Source organism: Ovis canadensis, chromosome 10, assembly GCF_042477335.2.
Source record: "Ovis canadensis isolate MfBH-ARS-UI-01 breed Bighorn chromosome 10, ARS-UI_OviCan_v2, whole genome shotgun sequence".
NCBI classification, from domain to species: Eukaryota; Metazoa; Chordata; class Mammalia; order Artiodactyla; family Bovidae; genus Ovis; species Ovis canadensis.
In genome coordinates, this window is record NC_091254.1 from 76,513,422 (window position 1) to 76,536,508 (window position 23,087).

Genomic DNA, 23,087 nt, shown 5'->3' on the forward strand with positions numbered 1-23,087 from the left:
CCAGTAGTCATGTATGGATGTGAGAGTTGGATTATAAAGAAAACTGAGTGCCAAAGAATTAATGCTTTTGAACTGTGGTGTTGGAGAAGACTTTTGAAAGTCACTTGGACTGCAAGGAGATCCAACCAGTCCATCCTAAAGGAAATCAATCTTGAATATTCATTGGAAGGACTGATGCTGAAGCTAAAACCAATACTCTGGCCACCTGATGTGAAGAACTGACTCATTGGAAAAGGCCCTGATGCTAGGAAAAACTGGACGCAAGAGGAGAAGGGAATGACAGAGGATGAGATGGTTGGATGGCATCACTGACTCAATGGACACGAGTTTGCGTAAGCTCCAGGAGTTGGTGATGGACAGGGAAACCTGGTGTGTTGCAGTCTATGGGGTCACAAAGAGTAGAACACGACTGAGCAACTGAACTGAACTGAAATTGAAACTTTAAAAAAAAATGTATTTTATTGAAGAATAGTTGATTTAAATATTGTGCTAGTGAATTGACAGTTTTGTCTAATTTCCTTATTTAACTCACATAGATATTATGGAGACTTTCATGCATGCAGCTAGCCCCATTTGTAGGTATTATTTTTGAAGGGGGTGAGGTTGGAGTATCTGAGAGGGGTCAGTTTATCATTGTTTTCATAGTCTTTGTTGGGTTACAGGAAAGCCTTAGCACTCAGGGCAACCATTTTATTGTTTCCCCTATCCACATTAACACCTGGAATTATCCACGATTTTAAATTCTGCCAATCCAGTGATATGAAATAATATCTCATTGATGTTTTGCTTCTTATAGTAACTTTGGCATCTTCTTACTTTTGTAAGGCATTTAGATTTTTGATTAGAGGACTGCTATTTTTAATGGCTTCCCTGGTGGCTCAGATAGTAAAGAATCTGCATGCAAGGCAGGAGACCCAGTTCTGGAAGAGCCACTGGAGAAGGGAATGGCTACAGTCTCCAGTATTCTTGCCTGGAGAATTCCATGGACAGAGGACCCTGTTGAGCTGCAGTGCATGGGGTTACAAAGAGTTGGACAGACTGAGCAACTAGCACTTTCACTTTCACTTTTGCCTATTCTTAATTTTCATCCATTTTCTAATTTGGTTTTATTTTTAAGTTTGCTTATATGCAACAGTTTCTTGTTGGTTTTAAATACTACAAATGTTCTTCCATATTGACATCCATTTAGTAATTTTGCCTAAGTCATCATTTCCTAAAAATAAATCCATAAATTTTTATAATCAAATGAATCAATTTACCTTAGGAATTATAATTTCAGGTACTACTTAAGGTATTCTTCTACAACTCATAGTCACAAAGATGCAGCCTTCCTTCCATATCCAAATGGTAGGGGGGGAGTTGATTTCAGGACACCCTGTGAATACCAAAATCCAGGGATGCTCAAGTCTCATAGTTGGCCCTTTTGTCTGAGATTCATACACAGATTCAACCAATTTTTATTGTATAATAGTGCATTTATTGATTTAAAAAAATGCCATGTAACTGCACACAGTTCAAAACTGAGTTGTTAAAGGGTAAACTGTATTTGTGCACATTTAATCATCTAATTTGTTCTGCTTCTCACATTTGATTCTTTGAGGAATACAGATTTTATATTTCAAAGTAACATGAGATAGAAATTCATCTTAAAATTTTTCCAGAGATTAATTTCTTTTTCCCAATACTCTCTACTGATGTGTTCTTGCTTCATTTATTTATTATGATGTCAATTTTATTGTTTACTTTTTACCATTATTGCAATGCCAATTTTACTGTTATAAATTTTTCTATCTATTGATGGGTCTGTTTCTGAGCTCTATGTCATGACACATTTGATTTTTTGTCATATCAGTAGCACACTTCTGATTATTTTTTCTCTTTTTTTGGCTGTTCTGTCTTATGGCATATGAGATCTAGTTTCCTGAGCAGGGATTGAAACCATTCAGCCTGCACTGAAATCTTGGTCTTAACCACTGGATCCCTGGGGAAGTCCCTGATTATATATTTTTTAGGGTATATTTTTGTATGTGCTTGACTAAAACTTTCTCAAATTTATTTGATTTATAGAAAATATGTAGTCTTACATATAAATTTTAAAATCCATTGAATTTCTCACATATTTCTTTGATTTTTAGTGAAATATGCATTTCTGGTTTGAATATAAAGACATCATATAATGTATCTTCTATATCATTGCTCATCTTTTGACAGCGTGCTTTGCTGTTTTCTGAGAGAAGTATATTAAAATTCCCAGTGATAACAGTTGATTTATTTATTTCTCTCCATAGTTTTGTCAGATAAGAATTCATTGTGGTGCACATATACCGATTATTGCTTTATTTTCTTGATGTGCTATTTGTCTTATTAATAGATAACATCCCTACTTGTTCCTTATATTGTATATCTTTGAAAATATATCATCTTTGATATTGAATTTGCTACGATTGATCTATTTTATTTGACACTTGACAATTATTTTGATTGTGATCAAATTTCCCATCCAAAGTATGTCAACTATGAATAAAAATATCTTAAGCTAATTAAAATTTAGAAATGTGTTGACTTACTGGCATTTTGATTTACTTTATATGAAGAATATTTAATCTTTTAGTAGCTAAAAGATGTCCAACTGGACGGACACGAGTTTGGGTGGACTCCGGGAGTTGGTGATGGACTGGGAGGCCTGGCGTGCTGTGATTCATGGGGTCGCAAAGAGTCGGACACGACTGAGCGACTGAACTGAACTGAACTGATTGGTATATTTACAAAGTTGACACTTTCTAGTACTAAATTAATGATCTTATAGTTTATCGTTGGGGAGTACACAAATTTTATCCAAATCTTCTTCCAGAAGGTATAGTTTCTTCACATCCCCAGTAGTGAACAAATTGGCTAGATATATCTTTATTATAATTAAAGAATCTTTTTACTAAACATGCATGTTTTTGTTAAAAAAATGGACAAGATGACCAAATATAAAAATGGAAATTTCAACAGAAAACCTATGAAATTAGCACATCACATTTATTACAGCAAAACTATTATATTACAAATGATAAGACTCAAAATTTAATACAACAGTTTCTTAGTCTTCCAAGCTCACTGATAGTCTCTTGGTAGTTGTTTTATTCATCTACAATTGCCATACTATGAATATTCACCCTTTTAGAGTGTTGTTTCATTGGTTTCTAGTACGTTCACAAAGTTATGAAAGCATCACCACTGATTTGGAAATATTTTCATCACTCTCCACAAAATTATGTAACCATTAGCTGTCACTCCCCATTTACTTTTTATCCCAACCCCTGAAAAAAACCAATCCACTTTATGTCATTACAGATTTGGCTATTGTGCATATTTTGTATAAATGGAATCATTCAATATATGATTTAGGAGCTGGCTGGCTTATTTATCATAAAGATTTTATATTTATTATTCTTTTAGCATGTCAGTAATGCATTTCTTTTCATATCTGAATAATATTTTGTTGTATGGATATGTCACATGGTTTACTCATTCGTGTAAAAATAGAGAAAAAATGAAACTTTATGTAAAAATATTCTAAATCAATCACAATCAGGTAAATAAGAAATAAATGTATAAATATTTTGATGACAGTTAATTTCAAGAACAAAAAGAAACCTACAATTACTAGGTCAGAAAATAAGTTGTAGAAACAAGAAAAATAATACATTGCCCTGAGAACTGTGAACATTTTTAAAATTTGAATACATTAAATCAGTGGTTCCACCTTCATTTATCAATCTTCTGACAATGTAATGCAGTAGAAGTAAGAGACATGGGCTTGATCCCTGGGTCAGGAAGATCCCCTGAAGGAGGGCATGGCAACCCACTCTTGTATTCTTGCCTGCAGAATCCACATGGACAGAGGAGCCTTGTAGGTTACAGTCCATAGGGTCACAAAGAGTACAACACAACTGAAGTGACTTAGCAAGTATGCACACCTGTATAACTCAAACATTAGAAAAAATGAATTATTGTAAAGCTAGAAGCTAAATTCAAAATTATTTAGTTAATATAAAAATACAAAAGAGAAGAATTTTTTAAAAATCAAGTGTATTTTTGTAAAAAATACCACATTAGAAACACAGAAATGTATGTTCAATTAATTTCAAACAGCATATATTTGAATAGCCCTCCTTCAAAGTAGGCTTCCCTGGTGGCTGATGTGGTAAAGCATCTGCCTGCAATGCAGGAGACCTTGGTTTGATCCCTGGGTCAGGAAGATCCCCTGGAAAAGGAAATGGCAACCCACTCCATTACTCTTGCCTGGAAAATTCCATAGACAGAGGAGCCTTGTAGGCTACAGTCCATGGGGTCACAAAGAGTTGGAAACGACTGAGGGACTTCACTTCACTTCACTTCTTCAAAGTAAGCAAAGCCTTGAAACAAATTTAGTGTAAATGGGCTAAAATTAGCCCAATTTGTTAAATTTTTGCTTTATAGGCACTCGATAGCTATCATCTTTTAGCACAATGTAGTTTGATTTCTATACAATACTACCTTGGCTTCCTTCCTTGACTAATAAAAGTTGCTAGAAGTTACCATTTGTGAAAATATTACTACGACTGTTCTTACTTCATTTTCAATTTGTATAGCATGTTAATTTTTCTATGTGCCTACCTTATGAATTTTAAATGTTTTATTTTTATTACATTTAATTTGTTCACTAAAGCATATCTGACATGTGCTATCCAATATTGTATTTGCTTAGTCAATTTGAGACAAGCTGCTATATTTATATCTATTTTGTTCTGCCTAAAAATGTTGGCAGAATAGAATACTGACATTTTAAAGTAACAGAGATCATTTAAACAAATTATACCCCACATTAGAAATAGGAAGATGTCAAGTCAAGGAAGACATATTATTTGAAAGCAGTTCAAAATGGTAATATGCAAATAAATAGTTGATAAAGTCACTACTATATTGGCCCAAATCAAAGGCAGAAATGATGATTATCCTTTAGTTGAAGTTTTAATGTTAATAAAGTATTCATCTTTAATGCTACTACAGTATACATAGGTAATCTGCACTTATGGTTTTCTCAATATGCATATATAATATACACATGTGTATATTATTATGTTGTATGGACTTCCTTGGTAGCTCAGATGGTAAAGAATCTGCCTGCAGTGCAGGAGACCTGGGTTCAATCCCTGGGTTGGGATTATATCCTGGAGAAGGGCATGGCAACCCACTCCAGTATTCTTGCCTGGAGAAACCCCATGTCAGAGGAGCCTGGCAGACTACAGTCCAAAAGGTAGCAAATAGCTGTATGTGACTGAGCAAGTAAACACACATGAACACATGCTATATAATATCATTATATTGAGACTATGATAATGACCAAGGTAAGATTGTGATAGAACATTGCAATTCTATGAGAGCAGAGGGAATACTTAGTCTCTTATATTCCCTGAAAGTTAAAGAGATCTTGAAAACTGCATGTAATATTATACCAATCCTGGAGGATCCTGTCTGTTACAGAGACTACTACAAACCCAATCTGGAATCAGTAGGCAGTAAAGATTGTCTGGTTTTAAGGAGGGAATTTTTTGAATCTTTGTTTTACCTCAATTAGACAGAATTATATGATCCATAGTGCCAGACAGTACTGTTTTTTTTCCAAATGCCTGAATGAATGGAGGGGGAAGCTCTAACCCAACTTCATAAGGTCTGGACTTTAATCATTATACACCATAGATTAGGGCTTCCCAGATGGTGTTAGTGGTGAAGAATTCACTTGTCAATGAAAGTGATACCAGAGACATGGGTTTGATCCCTGGGTCAGGAAGATCCTCTAGAGTAGGAAATGGCAACCCACTATAGTATGCTTGCCTGGAAATAAAGACTAACAGACATAGCTTCAGCCTTTCTTGTCTTAGTGGAAGGGCTTTGCTCTGTTTCTTAGTCAAGAGTTTATTTTTAATTTAAGAGTGTCTATAACATGGTATTTAAAAATATTTGATTTGCTATAATTAGATTTAGAAGAGAGAGGATTAGTTTATAATGTTAACTCATAGTGCTTTACAAAATTGGAAATTATCTACTTATCGATATTTTTGAGTGAGAAGTCTTGAATTTAAAGAGTTATACAATTATATCTCTAATTTTTTCAGATATAGAATTATTTTCTTGTGTGTCAATGATAATTCTGAAATTCTTTCTTCATGTTTATGTATAACACATTTTTCTAGTGATACTTTATCATGTGGAGATAGTTGATTTTGACACAACCTGAACTATCGCTACCTACCAAGAAATTATTACTATTAACAATATACCATTTTATTTGTAAAGATAGTAAAACACAAGTTTTTTCACACATACACACATATTCAGATGTCAGCCACTGTTTCAGTATCTAGAGCAATTTCTATAACAGCTGCTCAGACCTCTATTCTTTGAACTATGTAAGTCAAAGCTGTTTTCAAATGTCTTTGAATTCACTGGAAAAGGCCATAATAATAATTCCCCCTGAAAGTTGGATTCTGATTTTGAACATACTTTATCTTCAGTGGAATATATCAATCCAGTAGCCATACAAAATGAATGACAAATAAAATATAATAATTCATTAACTTAAAATTAGGAGAGTTTATGAGGAAAAGTTTTTATTGAAGCCAAGAAATGCTCCTCAGAATCATTCTAAAAGTTAACTCCTTGCTATGTGATATCCCTGGCTTCTGACATTCACTCTCTTAAGATCAACTCCAAAATTATCCTCTTCTTCCATCATGGTGAATTACTGTGGATCCTGCTGGTTCTGTGTCCTCTTAATTTCACTTTCTACCTCAGGAAGTTTCTAAAAGTATTTTCTTAAAATATAATAACAATTCTCATGTCAGTTCTTAATGTATTGATGTTTTCCTCATTATATATAGAGGATGAATAAAGGATAAATACTTGTAATAATCAGTTTTTGTCAAGACTCTACCAATTCTTGCATCCTAAGGCAATTTTTACCTTCTCTGTAAAACAAGCCCTGAAAATCTCAGTTGGAAATGTTGTTTTCATATTTTCTTAACTTCAATAAATCTTTGTTCCACCACATTTTATTTTAACGAGGTCTTTTGTATTTACTTTGCGTCCACAATGTCATGAATCCCATGAGGATTAAATTCATAGTTTCCACCTACCCTTTAGCCTTCCGTGTCCTATTTTTTTTAATTATTGCAAGTACAGGAACATATCCCAAGAAAGCAAATTATATATCGGTATTTTAAATGTAGGAAAAAAGGTGATTTTCACATTGAGAAGAAAAACAAAGTTAAAAGTTATAAACACATGGCACTTTCGCAACGTAACATTTGGCAAGTTAAATAATGTGGGCAAATGCACTGAACTTTGGAACCTCAATTCTTCCTATAAAAGAAAAGGCAGAAAATCAATTTCTATTAAATTTTGATCCTTTCTGAATCAAAATTGCCACAAAGTGTCCTAGATCATTTGTATCGATAAAGATATAAATCAACGTATCATTTATATCAATACTTTTTAGGAACCCAAGAGTATCTTGAATTCTTTAAACTACTGAATTAAGTAAACTAAAAATAATGTTTTAGGACATTTTCCATAGGAAACATCCTTGTTACTCAGCAACTCTCACATCACAAAGACACTAACAGAAGATTTAATAGTCATACATTGAAAAAAAAATAGTCATACATTGTGTCATATAAACATTTAACATACTACTGCTTGTGTGGGTTTCTTTATTTAATAGCCTATAATTTTGAAAAACACATTATTGAACATTGGTGTTATATAATTTTTGAAAGCTGCAAAACATACAATTCAATAAAGCTAGCTACTACCACTTGAAGTTGAATAGAGAAACAACGTAAAAGAGAAATAATGAAAAGTACTTAATGTAAATAACACCAAGCATCCTGTTGTACTGCTCATGTAATTAAATTAGAATTTCATTAAGGATTTTCCCTCATCGTATTGGTAAAATGAATACCTCTCCAACTTCACTTTTAAAAAATAGAATTAAAAGTGCTTGTTCTATCCCAGTAACAAATATTATTTGTGCTAAACTGACCTTTGCATTTAAAACAAAAAAGGAAGTACCAATGTTGTTTATTTCTATAAATGTGCTTCAAGGACACCCGATTCCCTTTACACACCTCATAAACGTCAACCTTTCTAATGGAAAATATTATTTTCTATGAGAGCTGATGCCTTTATGCAGTGTCACTTCCCTTCTCCCTGTGGAGTAACTGATGCCTTTACTACACATGAGTCACCCATTTACAATTACTGTTGCCGAAGACAGCCTGTCCACTGCTGTTTCTCCACACCCCATTGCTGTGTCATGTTGTGTGAAGTTGTGCCTCAGTGAGCGCTTGCAGCATTTCTCCTGCACGCTGTGCACTGGTGGTTTCCCTCCTCACCTCACCATATCGCAGCTGTCATCTCGGTGTCATCTGTCTTGCTGGATGTCTTCCCCAGCAGTGCTGTGTTACAATATGCATTGCCTCATTGCTTAGGATCTGGCAGGGATCCAGGAACTCAAATTTGGCAATCCTTATGAATGAAAGCTTCTGCCAGTGAGCTTACTCATTGTAAGTAGATGGAAATTTTGCATGCAGGATACAGATAAATTTTATTCAGGCCTACATAAATGACTGAAAAGAAAGTTGGTAAATTGACTGAGATTTTCAATGCTAAAATAAGTAAAGAGTCTGTTTTAGTCTGTTCTCCAGAGACACAGACCCATTAAATAAATATATATATATATATATACATATATATATATATGTATACATAAATCATATGTAAGAGGTATGTGTGTGCTCAGTTGTGTCTGACTTTGTGATCCCATGGACTCTAGCTCGCCAGGTTCCTTTCTTCATGGGATTTTCCAGGCAAGAATACTGAAATGGGTTACCATTTCCTACTGCAGGGGATCTTCCTGATTCTAGGGATCAAAGTTGTGTCTCTTGTATTGGTAAGTGGATTCTTTAGCACTGAGCCACATGGGATATGTTGCTTAGTTGCTCAGTCATGTCCAACTCTTTGTGACCCTTTGGACTCTAGCCTGTCAGGTTGCTTTGTCTGTGGGATTTCCCAGGCAAGTATACTGGAGTGGATTGCCATTTCCTTCTCCAGGGAATCTTCCTGATGGAGGGATCAAACTAGTGTCTTTAGTGTCTCCTGAATTGTAGGTGAATTACTTACCCTCTGAGCCCTTGGGAAGCCCAAGCCACCTGGGAAGCCCTATGGTAAAATGTAATATGACTTATAAATATCTTCAGATATATATTTTATATTTATGCATTATATATAATATTTAGATAGTTACATATTTATGTATTTTACATACATATTTACATCTATATGATGCATTATAAGGAATTGACACACATGATTATGGAGACTAGTAATTCCAACTCTGTAGTATAGGACAGTAGGTTTGAGACCCAGGAGAGGAGATGGTACAGATGATACCTGTGGGTAGTTTACTGAAGAGTTCCCTCTTACTCAGGGAGGCAGATTATTTTATTTTACCCAGTCCTTTAGCTAATTGTTTGAGGCTCACTCACACTATGGAAAACTCCCCTCCCTGCTGAACCTCCCTCAAACGTTAAGCTTTTTGGCTTATATGCTTCTTTAAGTCTCATCATATCATAAGGTTTCTGCTACGTTACTTACATTCATTGCATTAATTCTATCAGTAAGTAATATGCTCATTCTTCTAATATTTGTGTAGTTCAGGGAAGATCTATAGAAGTAATTATAACCTTTGTTTATCACTATGGAGAAAGCTGAGAGCCAAAGGGTCTGAGAAAATGCACACTATAAAATATCTATAGAAACACTAAATGAGTGAAAATAATCTTTAAATAACATATCTTGGTAGCACACTGACATCTGGACTTAAGTGCAATATGGGGCCTCCTGCTTCTCTGCATTAGAGCACAAAATTAGCAATCAACTAGTTCATTGTGGAATCAACTGCTGTTTCCAAACAAAGAATGCCAGCAGCCAATGTCAGGGTTGCTAAGTGCCTGATTACACTAAGACAATGATGGCCTGCCAAAGATCTCCCTCAATCCAGCTTTAACACTGAGGCCAAGAGACATTTGGTATGCAGAGTGGAATGTCATCAAACTGGGTAATTGAATGATTTAAATTAGGTTTTGTCTGTGTATCCCCTTTTTCTTACAGTCACATTCTTCTACTCTCCTTGGCTGTGTAAAGGATGTTTGGATCTATATGATTTTTATGGAAAAGGTGTAAAGATCCACTAAAATAACAAATGGTCTATCTTTATACTTGCTCTATCTTTATCGTTTTTGAAGTGGTTTTCAGATTTGTGAACATTCAGTTTTATTTAACCTCCTGGCATCCGTTACTGTAATTAAGGGCCTAACAATCAATTCTCTAAAATTATGTTAGATGTTCTCAGTGAAAAATTATCCAGAGGCATATTCTCAACCGGAATTTCACACACAGCACAGTCCTGACCACGTTAGCCTTGGTGTTAATAATCACTAATGGATCTCTCTGAATATAAACAACTTGACAGATAACTTTGGAAAAACAGGAAATTTAAGGTTATTCACTTTCAAAAATATGAAACATGTCTGGAATGTTTGATTACTGAATGAAATAGTCCCTTAATCATTTCCTAGGTTGCAGAGACTCTGTTCCTCAAATTTTATTTTTTTCCCTTTATTGATCCACCCAACTTCCATAGCTATCAATATAATAGTCATAAAGACACTTTAGATTCTCACATTCATGTATACTTATATAATTCCAAACTTAAATGTCTTACTCATATATCCAACTTCCTGCTGTTATTTCTACCTGGAATATTTTTTTACTGTTCCTATTAAACTGACTGCTACAAAGTTCTCCCTTCTGGTTATGATATTACAATATAAACTTTATTTCACAAGTTAGGAATTTGTTGTTTATTTTTTCATCCTTCTTTTTCCTGTAATATCCTCCATGCATTTAGAGTCCCAGCATTCCTTGAATTCTAAATGCTTTATCTCTCTCCAGTATTATCCCAGGAGGTATAGATGGGACAATCTCTCATCAGTTCCTTAAATAACTAACCTTCAATTGCAGGATAAAGATAAAGCTCCTCTAAGAAGATACGACATCATTTGAGTCTTGTCCATTGTGCAAAACTCATCTTTTATCCTTCCTGACACTTCATGACCCAGCACACTTGATTTTGTATAGTTTCCAGAGAAATTATGTTACTTTGTGCAGCATTCATTTATTTATTTACTGTGTCAGAAAATACTAAGAGCTTCGCTGGATCTTTGCTTACTCTTTTTTCCAGAAGATGCTTCCTCCTACTTCAGCTAGCTAATAGTTATCTTTATTTAATTCATATCCATGCTGTGATGGTTTGTTTTATGTCTAAACTTGAATGGTTCAGGGGTGCCCAAGTTAAACATTATTTCTTGTCGGGTCTGTGAAGGTGTTTCCAGATGAGATTAGCATTTGCATCAGTGGGCTCACTAAAATAGATCAGCCTCCACAATGTGAGTGGGCCTCATCCAATCTGTTGAGACCTTGAATAGAACCAAAACATGGAAGAAAGAGGAATTTGCCCCCTCTTCCTTCCTGCCTGACCAACTGAGCTAGAACATAGGTCTTCTCCTGTCCTTGGGCAGGGATTTACACATCCGGTTCCCCTGGATCTCAGGTTTTCTGACTTGGACCAGAATGAAACCAGTGGCTTTCCTGAGAGTCCAGACTGAGGACAACAGATCATGGGACTTCTCAGGACTTCTCAGGACCCAATCGCAGGTGCCATTTCTTCATAGGAAACTGTTCAAATGTGTGTATATACACATATATATTATTTATTTTGTTTTTCTGGAGAATTTTAATACAAATGTCACATTGTTCAGAAAGTTAATCTTAACAACCTCACAAGTTTCTAGTTACTCACACTTTGACTTTTTTCTGTTTGTTGTTTAGCCTCAAAGTCATGTCCGACTCTTTGTGACCCTATGGACTATAGCCCTCTAGGCTCCTCCATCCCTGGGATTTCCTAGGCAAGAATACTGGAGTGGGTTGCCATTTCCTTCTCCATGGGATCTTCATGATCCAGGAATTGAACCCATGTCTTCAGCATTGCAGGCATATTCTTTACCATTGAGCTGAGAGGGAAGCCTTGACTTTCCTACAAATCTACAGCTATCTCTAACTCTAGCTCTCTGCCCACTGGGCAGTGCACCTCTTTCTCAGTTGTAGAAGATTCCACTTATCCAACTTATAAGGGATATTGCAATATGCCTTACACAGTAAAAAGAATGATTAAATTATTTACTAAGATTCTATTATTGTTTGAAAATGTTTTCAATACATACACTTACATATCTGGAAAAGAAAACAAACTTCAAATGATCACGTAAGTTTGACAAACTTAGATTTTTTTTAAGCTCATTACTTTTTATTATTTTTTTTTTGTTTTTTAAATTTTTATTTTTATTTTATTTTACTTTATAATACTGTATTGGTTTTGCCATATATTGACATGACTCCACCACGGGTGTACATGCATTCCCAAACATGACCCCCCCTCCCACCTCCCTCCCCATAACATCTCTTTGGGTCATCACCGTGCACCAGCCCCAAGCATGCTGTATCCTGCGTCGGACATAGACTGGCGATTCGATTCTTACATGATAGGATACATGTTACAATGCCATTCTCCCAAATCATCCTACCCTCTCCCTCTCCCTCTGAGTCCAAAAGTCCACTATACACATCTGTCTTTTCTGCTGTTTTGCATACAGGGTCATCATTGCCATCTTTCTAAATTCCATATATATGTGTTAGTATACTGTATTGGTGTTTTTCTTTCTGGCTTACTTCACTCTGTATAATCGGCTCCAGTTTCATCCATCTCATCAGAACTGATTCAAATGTATTCTTTATTCATCGCAGCACTGTTTATAATAGCCAGGACATGGAAACAACCTAGATGTCCATCAGCAGATGAATGGATAAGAAAGCTGTGGTACATATACACAATGGAGTATTACTCAGCCGTTAAGCTCATTACTTTTTAAAAACTCATTATTTGAAAGTTTCTAGCTACAAGTTGAAAAAAAATAAACTTTTACATGAAGACAACTTGATACCTGAGTCATTTTCAGACTAAACTTATGGAATTAACAAGAAGAAAAATATGGCATGCTTGTATTATTGGGGCACATTCTCTTCATTTTGAAGAGTCTTGGAAATTGTTTTTCAAAGTTGAGTTGAAATATGATAGAAAATAGAGTTCAATGCCTGGACATAAATGGGTTGAGGAATTTGTAAAATGCAGGTGTTATTCAGTTCCTGAATTTCTGTTAGAGCACTTGTACTCCTTGTGTAAGATTGTATTTGAATTCAGGTCCTTCAGAAATACTCAGCTTTTAAATTCATGTTTATAGAAAAAAAATGTCATTTTTTAAACATTTTAGTATTTCTACAGTATCTTAGGACCTATGTAAAATATGTATGTAAACAATTTCTTCTCTCTGCCTGATCATTTATGAGTTAAAGCTACTTAGGCTAACATTTCCTGTTGTGGCAATGACTGCAAAATCTGAAGTTGTACCAAGCTGAGTTTCACTCCTGGCTGTGTCACTTAATAATTGTGTGATTATTAGCAAGATTTTAACTTCTCTAGTCCTCAGTTACATCATTTGAAAAGCAGAAGCAATAATAATACCTACTTCAACTACTATGAGGATTAAATAAGATGATAGGAACCTGGAAGTAATAACATGCCAGTACATCTGTTTATCACTAATGTCATGTGTCTCCTCTAACGTCTGCAATGTTACTTCCACTCCTCTTCTAAAAATTAAAATTCTGTATACCTTTTTTGTTGTAATTTTTAGATAATTGTTTGAGGATTAAACTTGATTTAGATAAACATTGAAGACTGACTTTCACAAATAAGGAACCTAATTATCTGTCACTTAATGATACATGTAATATGACTGCTGTGTGCAGACAAGTCTATTCTTCAGGAATACATACACAAAACACACACACATATGTAAGAAGAAAATATAGCCTCTGCTCTAGCAGAATGTTTTATTTTGTGTGTGTATGGATTTTCACATATACAAAATATTATTTTTACTTTGAAATCTATACATTTCATTTAAAATACAAAGTAACAAATAAAATACTACAAAATATGAAAACTAAAACAATTTGATATGATGTCAGTATAAAAAATATTGTACTACTAATTCAGAGCAGTTTCAGAAACAAATCCAAAGAAAAAATGACAGGAGTGAAATGGCATGCCAGTTTTTAAAAGACAAGAAAAAAATGACATTGTTTAGAAGTGAAAACTTTGGTCATGTGAAAGCTTAAGCCATCAAATCATTTTTATATATAGTTTTTCCAATGTTTGCCTAAAAATATTTATCTTTAAATACTGCCCCTTAAAAGCAAAGTTAATTTTTCTCCCTCCTTTCACAATAAACTTTGAGTGGAGACATAGCATAATCAGAAATTGAATTCAGCCACTATTCTGTGTGTCAGTTTATTAATCTATCATAATTTTCAAATATTTAAGCACATTTTGTTTATAGATAACACTCTATAATTTGATAAATTAGAGTAAACCTTAATCCTCTTTTTTCAAGAATAAAATGTTCATTGTAATGCCCAATACAATAAAGACTGCATAGAATGCATTTTGTGAATTTCAGTCACATGCAATAAGCACTAAGTGAAAACGCAGTGTACCAGATCCCAGGACAGATTACGAAAATACATCTTTGAAAAACACAGATGTGGCTTCTATTTTTAAGGATCTTATGCATTTTCACATCTTGAGGTATGAAATGAACATTTTCAGGCAATATCTTGCCAGACTTATTAGCTCCTTTCAAATACTCTACATTTTCATTAGCTTATAATAATTCTTAATTAATACAATTGGTAAAAATAAATAAATAGGAATAGGTACAAAGGAAATGAGAGTCATACTGACTAAATTATGACTAGCACACGTACATCTAGTTTACTACCAGCGGTCACCTACATGTAGCATAACAAAATATGACTGAAGTATGTTTTACCATAATGTCCAAAATCACTGCAGATGGTGATTGCAGCCATGAAATTAAAAGACGCTTACTCCTTGGAAGAAAAGTTATGACCAACCTAGATAGCATATTCAAAAGCAGAGACATTACTTTGCCAACAAAGGTCCATCTAGTCAAGGCTATGGTTTTTCCAGTGGTCATGTATGGATGTGAGAGTTGGACTGTGAAGAAGGCTGAGCACTGAAGAATTGATGCTTTTGAACTGTGGTGTTGGAGAAGACTCTTGAGAGTCTCTTGGACTGCAAGAAGATCCAACCAGTCCATTCTGAAGGAGATCAGCCCTGGGATTTCTTTGGAAGGAATGATGCTGAAGCTGAAACTCCAGTACTTTGGCCACCTTATGTGAAGAGTTGACTCATTGGAAAAGACTCTGATGCTGGGAGGGATTGAGGGCAGGAGGAGAAGGGGATGACAGAGGATGAGATGGCTGGATGGCATCACTGACTCGATGGACGTGAGTCTGAGTGAACTCTGGGAGATGTAATGGACAGGGAGTCCTGGTGTGCTGCGATTCATGAGGTCGCAAAGAGTCCGACACGACTGAGTGACTGAACTGAACTGAACAAATGACTACTAAATTTGGATATTTAAAGTATTTGGACCCATTATATATAATGGAAACTTGTCTTAAGCAAATATGGAGAATGAAAAATCCAAAATGTACAGCTTTTAATAGAAAGACCCAGGAGAATGAATAACTCCAATCTGAGTTCCAAAGCAGGAAAACAGATGGTGTAATTCCCAGTCCTAGTCTAAGAATCTGAGAACCAGGAGAGATGAGGGTGTGAGTCCAAGTATGGAGGCAGATGAACACCTACATCCTATCTCAAAGACAGTCAGGAAGAAATACTTTTTTCTTACTCAGCTTTTATTTAATTCAGGTCTTGTGGATTGAATGGTGATTACCCATATTGGGAAAAGCAATATGTTTTACTCAGTCTACTTATTTTCATGCAGAAATGCCATTACAAACACACTCAGAAATAATGTTTAACTGACTTTCTAGGCACCTGGCAGCCCAATCAATTAGATTCATAGTATTAATTATCACAATATCATGGAAGAGAGATTAATAACAAAATGACTGAGTGCATGCATTGAGTCACATTGTATATTGACATCATGTAGTTACATGACTTAAATTTATTAAGCTCTGGGATATAAAACAGGAAAGGGTTCACAAATATATTAATATATTCTATAGCTGGTGTTTATAACAAACAGTTTTGGTGATTTCAATAGCATAAGAAAACTAATAAACTTAAAACTCAGAAATAGGCATTCATAATTGAAATTCTACAACAAATTTATACCTCCAGTCCTGAGCTTATAATAAATACAAACCCTTTCATCATGTGTGTGCAAAGTCACTTCAGTCATGTCTGACTCTTTGCAATCCTATGGTCTGTAGCTATCCAGGCTCCCCTGTCTATGGAGATTCTCCAGGCAAGAATACTGGAATGGTTTGCCGTGCCCTCCTCTAGGGGATCTTCCCAACCTAGGGATTGAACCTGTGTCTCTTATGTCTCCTGCATTAGCAGGAAGGTTCTTTACCACTAGTGCCACCTGGAAAGACTTTTATCATAAACAACTAAATAACTAGGCAGGAGCACAAAGTAAATGGGTATTGATGTTGAGCAGTAGACAGTTCAGAAATATAATCTGTGATATAAGGTGCTAAATGAGATGATCTCCATGATGATCCTAACCCTCTGCCTAGTCACATTTTCTAAATCGCAGCACATGTAGGGCTTCCCAGATGGTGCAGTGGTAAGGAATCCACCTACTAATGAAGGAGACACCAATTCCATCTCTGAGTCAGGAAGATACCCTGGAGTAGGAAATAGCAACTCACTCCAGTATTCTTGCCTGGAAAATTCCATGGACAGAGGAGCTTGGTGGCCTACAGTCCACTGGGCCACAAAGAATCGGACACAACTGAACACACATACTATGAGACAGTAGAAGCATATAGAATATGTGCTTAGCCTTGTTAAGCTAAGATCAGAGTTGGAATGACTAAGATGTTCAAATATTGCAGGATGATGTACTAAAGAAGAAGCAGCTGGGCAGAGGAAAAGATTCATAAGTAAGTAACAGTCTTCCCTTGAGTTTTGGGCTGTATCCCATACTTGCTTACTTTTTGCATGAGGCTAAAAAGAGAACAACTATTGGGGAAAATGAAACAAAACAAATACTGGCATAAGAACCATCATCCAGGGACTGTGAGATGTGTGCCTCTGGAACTCATAAAAGACTAGAAAATAATTGTGTTTGAAATAATCTGATTGGAGAGGCACTTTAAACACCCCCCAGCAATCAACAGGGAATCCAAAATTCACAGAAACTCTCTCCATATTAAGGGCTAAACTAATTCAAAAGTAACCTCAAAAAGTTCTCTCCATAGTATTACAGGTAAACTAGATCAAAAGCAAACACCACGCACAAGTGAGCACTATATGTCTAATAAAATCTAAAATAATCCTCAAAAAGAGCAAGCCCATTTTCATGTAAGATGAACATAAATAAAATCAAACTGAAAAATCATTTCAAAAAAGGCTGGTAACTAAAGATAAAGATCACTTAAAATTAGAGGAGTGAAAATATAGATCATTGAGTTAAAAATAACATCAACTGCAAAAATTCCCATAAGAAACTAAACAGAAAACACTGAAATGATAATCTTAAGACGCTGATACAAAACAAAACAACAGTAACAAAACCAAACTTTTGACCTAGAATTCTTTTTCAAGTAAAAATTCTTCTAATTGAAAAAGAACCGTTTACATTGTCAGACAAAAATTAAAAGAATATCTATTAGCAGGACTATACAATAAAACTGTTAAAGGAAGTTCTTCAGGTGGACACTAAAGGATTTCAGACAAAATCTGAGCCTCCACAAATAAATGGAAAAGAGAAATGGTAAATAAATGAAAAATATAAAAATACTGAGCACTGTTTATTTCTTAATCAGGTGTTAACATAAAGAATTTAAAACTCATGTAAAAGTAAGTGTGTGTTTTCCAGTATATAATATAAAAAAAAATAGGAAAGATGACAGGAGTAAACTTTTGAAGCTCACAAAGAAGTTTGTGGCATAGAATGAGGTTGTGATTTCATAGATATATACTTATCTCCAAATTTATCCAATTGTATACATTAAATATGCAAAGCTTTTTATATGTCAGTTCAGTTCAGTTCAGTCGCTAAGTCGTGTTCAACTCTTTGCCAGTTATACCTCTATAAATGGGTTTTCTAGTGTCATACCTTTTTGCCTTTCCATACTTTTCATGGGGTTCTCAAAGCAAGAATACTAAAGTGGTTTGCCATTCCCTTGTCCAGTGGACCACGTTTTGTCAGAAGTCTCCACCATGACCCGTCCATCTTGGGTGGCCCTACAGGGCATGGCTCATAGTTTCATTGAGCTAGACAAGACTGTGGTCCATGTTATCAGCTTGGTTAGTTTTCTGTGATTGTGGTTTTCATTCTGTCTGCCTTCTGATGGATAAGGATAAGAGGCTTATGGAAGCTTCCTGATGGGAGAGACTGATTGAGGAATCAGATATCAAATTGCCAACATCCGTTGGATCATTGAAAAAGCAAAAGATTTCCAGAAAAGCACCTACCTTTGATTTTTTGACTATGCCAAAACCTTTGACTGTGTGGATCACAACAAACTGTGAAAAATTCTTAAAGAGATGGGGATACCAGACCACCTGACCAGCCTACTAAGAAATCTGTATCAGTTCAAGAAGCAACAGTTAGAACTGGACATGGAACAATGGACTGGTTCCAAATCGGAAAAGGAGTATGTAAAGGCTGTATATTTTCACCCTGCTTGTTTAACTTATATGCAGAGTACATCATGCAAAATGCCAGATTGGATGAAGCACAAGCTAGAATCAAATTTTCTGGGAGAAATATCAATAACCTCAGAAACGCAGATGATCACCCTTATGGCAGAAAGGGAAGAAGAACTAAAGAGCCTCTTGCTGAAAGTGAAAGAGGAGAGTGAAAAAGTTGGCTTAAAACTCAACATTCAGAAACCTAAGATCATGGCATCCAGTCCAATCACTTCTTGGCAAATAAATGGGGAAACAATAGAAACGAGAGACTTTATTTTGAGGGGCTCCAAAAAATCACTGCAGATGATAACTGCAGCTGTGAAATTAAAAGACTCTTGCTCCTTGGAAGTAAAGCTATGACCAACTTAGATGGCATATTAAAAAGCAGAGACATTACCCACAAAGTCCATCTAGTCAAAGATATGGTTTATCCAATTGTCATATGTACGTGAGAGTTAGACTATAAAGAAAGCTTAGGGCTAAAGAATTGATGCTTTTGAACTGTGGTGTTGGAGAAGACTCTTGAGAGTCCCTTGGACTGCAGGGAGATCAGACCAGTCCATCTTAAAGGAAATCAGTCCTGAATATTCATTGGAAGGACTGATGCTAAAGCTGAAACTCCAATACTTTGGCCACCTGATGGGAAAAACCAACTCATTGGAAAAGACCTTGATGCTGGGAAAGATTGAAGGCAGGAGGAGAAGGGGACAACAGAGGGTGAGATGATTGGATGGCATCACCAACTCGATGGACATGAGTTTAAGTAAACTCTGGGAGCTGGTGATGGATAGGGAAGCCTGGTGTGCTGTAATCCATTGGGTCACAAATAGTCGGACACGACTGAGCGACTGAGCTGACAATGGGTTTTTAAAGCTTAAAATGTATGATAATGGCACAAAGAACAGGAGATGGAAAAATAATAATTTAAGATTCTTACAACAAATATGGAATAATATTATCTTGAGGTAAACTTTAATAAACCAATGGTTACTCTAAATACTAAAAGGATCACTACAAATTTAAAACAAGATATATATTCAATAACTCAATGCAGTAAAAAGTATTTAGTGTATTAAACATTATCTAGAAAAAGAGGAAAATGTCACCAAGAACAAATTGGATACACAGAAAAAAACAGCTTGATTAGAATTAAGTATGATGTGGTGCTGATTTAGTTGCTAAGTTGTGTCCGACTCTTGTAACTTCATTGACTGTAACCTGCCAGGCTCCTAGGTCCATGGGATTTTCCATGCAAGAATACTGCAATAGGTTGCCATTTCCTTCTCCAGGGGACTTTCCCGACCCAGAGACCAAACTCGGGTCTCCTGCATGGCAGGCAGATTCTTTACTGATTGAGTTACCAGGGAACCTTCTAAGTATAGCTATGTAGATAATTGCATTAAATATAATTCAGCAACACAGAACAATTAAAATAAAGACAAATTACAGACTGCATTTTTTTTAAATCAAGATTTAACTATACAGTTTACAATGGAAATAGGTAAAACTCAAGAAAACTAGAGTGTCTACCTTATCATGGGACAATGAAGAATTGATTTTGCATTTATGCACATAAAAAGTTCTTTGTTATTAGTCATTAAGGAAGTGCAAATTGAAACCATATTGAGATACCATCACACTGACTACCATGGTAAAATCTTTTAAATTATGACAAGAATAAATACTGGTGAAAATGTAGCAGAGATGGATATTGGTAGAGATGGATACTGGTAGGACTGGTAGGCAGGTAAAATTGTATGGTCATTTTAAATATTATTCTAACATTCTTTCTCTATAAATTTATACCAACTCCATGACTCAGAAATTCCATATCTAGGTATTTCCCAAGATAATCCATGAGCTCACAAACACATACATAAATGTTCAAAGCTGCTTTTTTTCATAATAGCTCCAAATAGGAAACAACCAAATTGTCCAATAATATGACAACATATAGGCAAGTTTTTGTTTGTTCGCATGAAAGAATACTATCCAGCAGTAAGTGAATGAACTAGGGAAGTATGTAGCAACATGGATTAAATTCAAAGAAAAATCTGTTGAGTAAAAAAGTAGGATGCAAAAGTGTATACCCAGTGATTCTTTTATATAATATTTCAGAAATGAGAAATCTAGTCATAGTGAAAAATGTTAGAACAATGGTTGGAAAGACAGCAGGGTCAGAGGGGATGACAATTGACTGGAAGGTGTATAAGTGATGTTTGTGAGTGACAGAAACATTCTATAACTTATTTGGGGCATAGAGTACATGAATGTACACATTTGAAAACTCATAAATAGACTTCCATGCCTAAGCTTTGTGTGTGATACTGCATATAAATGATGCTTTACTAGTTCAGTTCAGTAGCTCAGTAGTGTCCGACTCTTTGCGACTCCATGAACTGCAGCATACCAGGCCTTCCTGTCCATCACCAACTCCCAGAGTTCACCCAAACCAATGTCCATTGAGGCGGGGATGCCATCCAGCCATCTCATCCTCTGTCGTCCCCTTCTCCTTCTGCCCTCAATCTTTCCCTGCATCAGGGTTTTTTCAAAGAGTCAGCTCTTTGCATCAGGTGGCCAAAGTATTGGAGGTTCAGCTGCAACATCAGTCCTTCCAAAGAAAACCCAGGATTGATCTCCTTTAGAATGGACTGGTTTGATCTCCTTGCAGTCCAAGGGACTCTCAAGAGTCTTCTCCAACACCACAGTTCAAAATCATCAATTCTTCAGGGCTCAGTTTTCTTTATAGTTCAACTCTCACATCCATACATGACCATTGAAAAATCATAGCTTTGACTAGATGGACCTTTGCAGACAAAGTAATGCCCCTGCTTTTTAATATGCTATCTAGGTTGGTCATAACTCTCTTTCCAAGGAGTAAGCCTCTTTTAATTTCATGTTGCAATCACCATCTGCAGTGATTTTGGAGCCCAAAATAATAAAGGCAGCCACGGTCTCCACTGTTTTCCCATCTATTTGCCATGAAGTGATGGGACCAGATGCCATGATCTTAGTTTTCTGTATGTTGAGCTTTAAGCCAACTTTTTCACTCTCCTCTTTCACTTTCATCAAGAGGCTCTTTAGTTCTTCTTCACTTTCTGCCATAAGGGTGGTGTCATTTGCATATCTGAGGTTTTTGATATTTCTCCCTGCAAATACCTTAATAAAATAAATAATTTTAGTGAAAAAAAAACAGAATTTCTGAAAGATATTGCTTATATACTTACTCCTTCCTGCCTTACTTTTCCTCTTCCTTCTCTTCCCCCTACCTACCCCTGATACCTGGGAAATTAAGACTAGTTGGAAAGCATGCTAAATTTCACAGAAACTTTGATAATTGCCTAGTTTATTTTAAAAGCAATTGAATAATATTCTTTATCACTTATACAAAAATATTCCTGGAAGTGATAAAGCTATAACCTCATTGCCTATTACATTCACACAGTTATGCTCTCCTTGAATAAGCGTTAGCTCTGAAAAAAATCATTATTGTAAAAATAATACTTGACATTGAGTTTTAGGACATTATTGTAATTTCCTGCACAAACACAGGGGTTTATAGTGTTGTTAATACAAGTTTTCATTTACTCTGCTGGCCAGGGTACTGGCAATTTCCCTTAATTATAAAAAGTCCTTATGTTTCGAACATAATGCACATAAGGACAAGGCAAAATGTTAGCAATTAATTCTTAAGTAGGAAGTCATGTGGGTACAATGCAGCATGAGTTATTCTACCCTATTTCAAATCCCACAAAGGGACACTATCAACAAGAGTTTCACAATAACTGGCTTCAAACATATAGTTAAAATTAATACAACGGGTTCTGCCTTTGGAACTCAGTGTGAGCTGCATGAACCGTTTTAGAAAACACTTACCCTAATCTCAAACCAACTGTAAATCGTGAACTTTTCTCTTTTAAACTCTAATAACCTGTGGCTTGATTTTTTAGTGAGCAATTCTAGCATTCTTGTAATTAAATTTCTAAAGAAATGGCATGCTAGTCTAAAGAAGATCAAAACATTTGTCAAGTTATTGCTAATCTGTTTTCTGTGCCAATCTGTTATTGGTCTAACCCTTTGGATGGAAATTAGGGTTGATTGATTCTCTTTTTGAGAC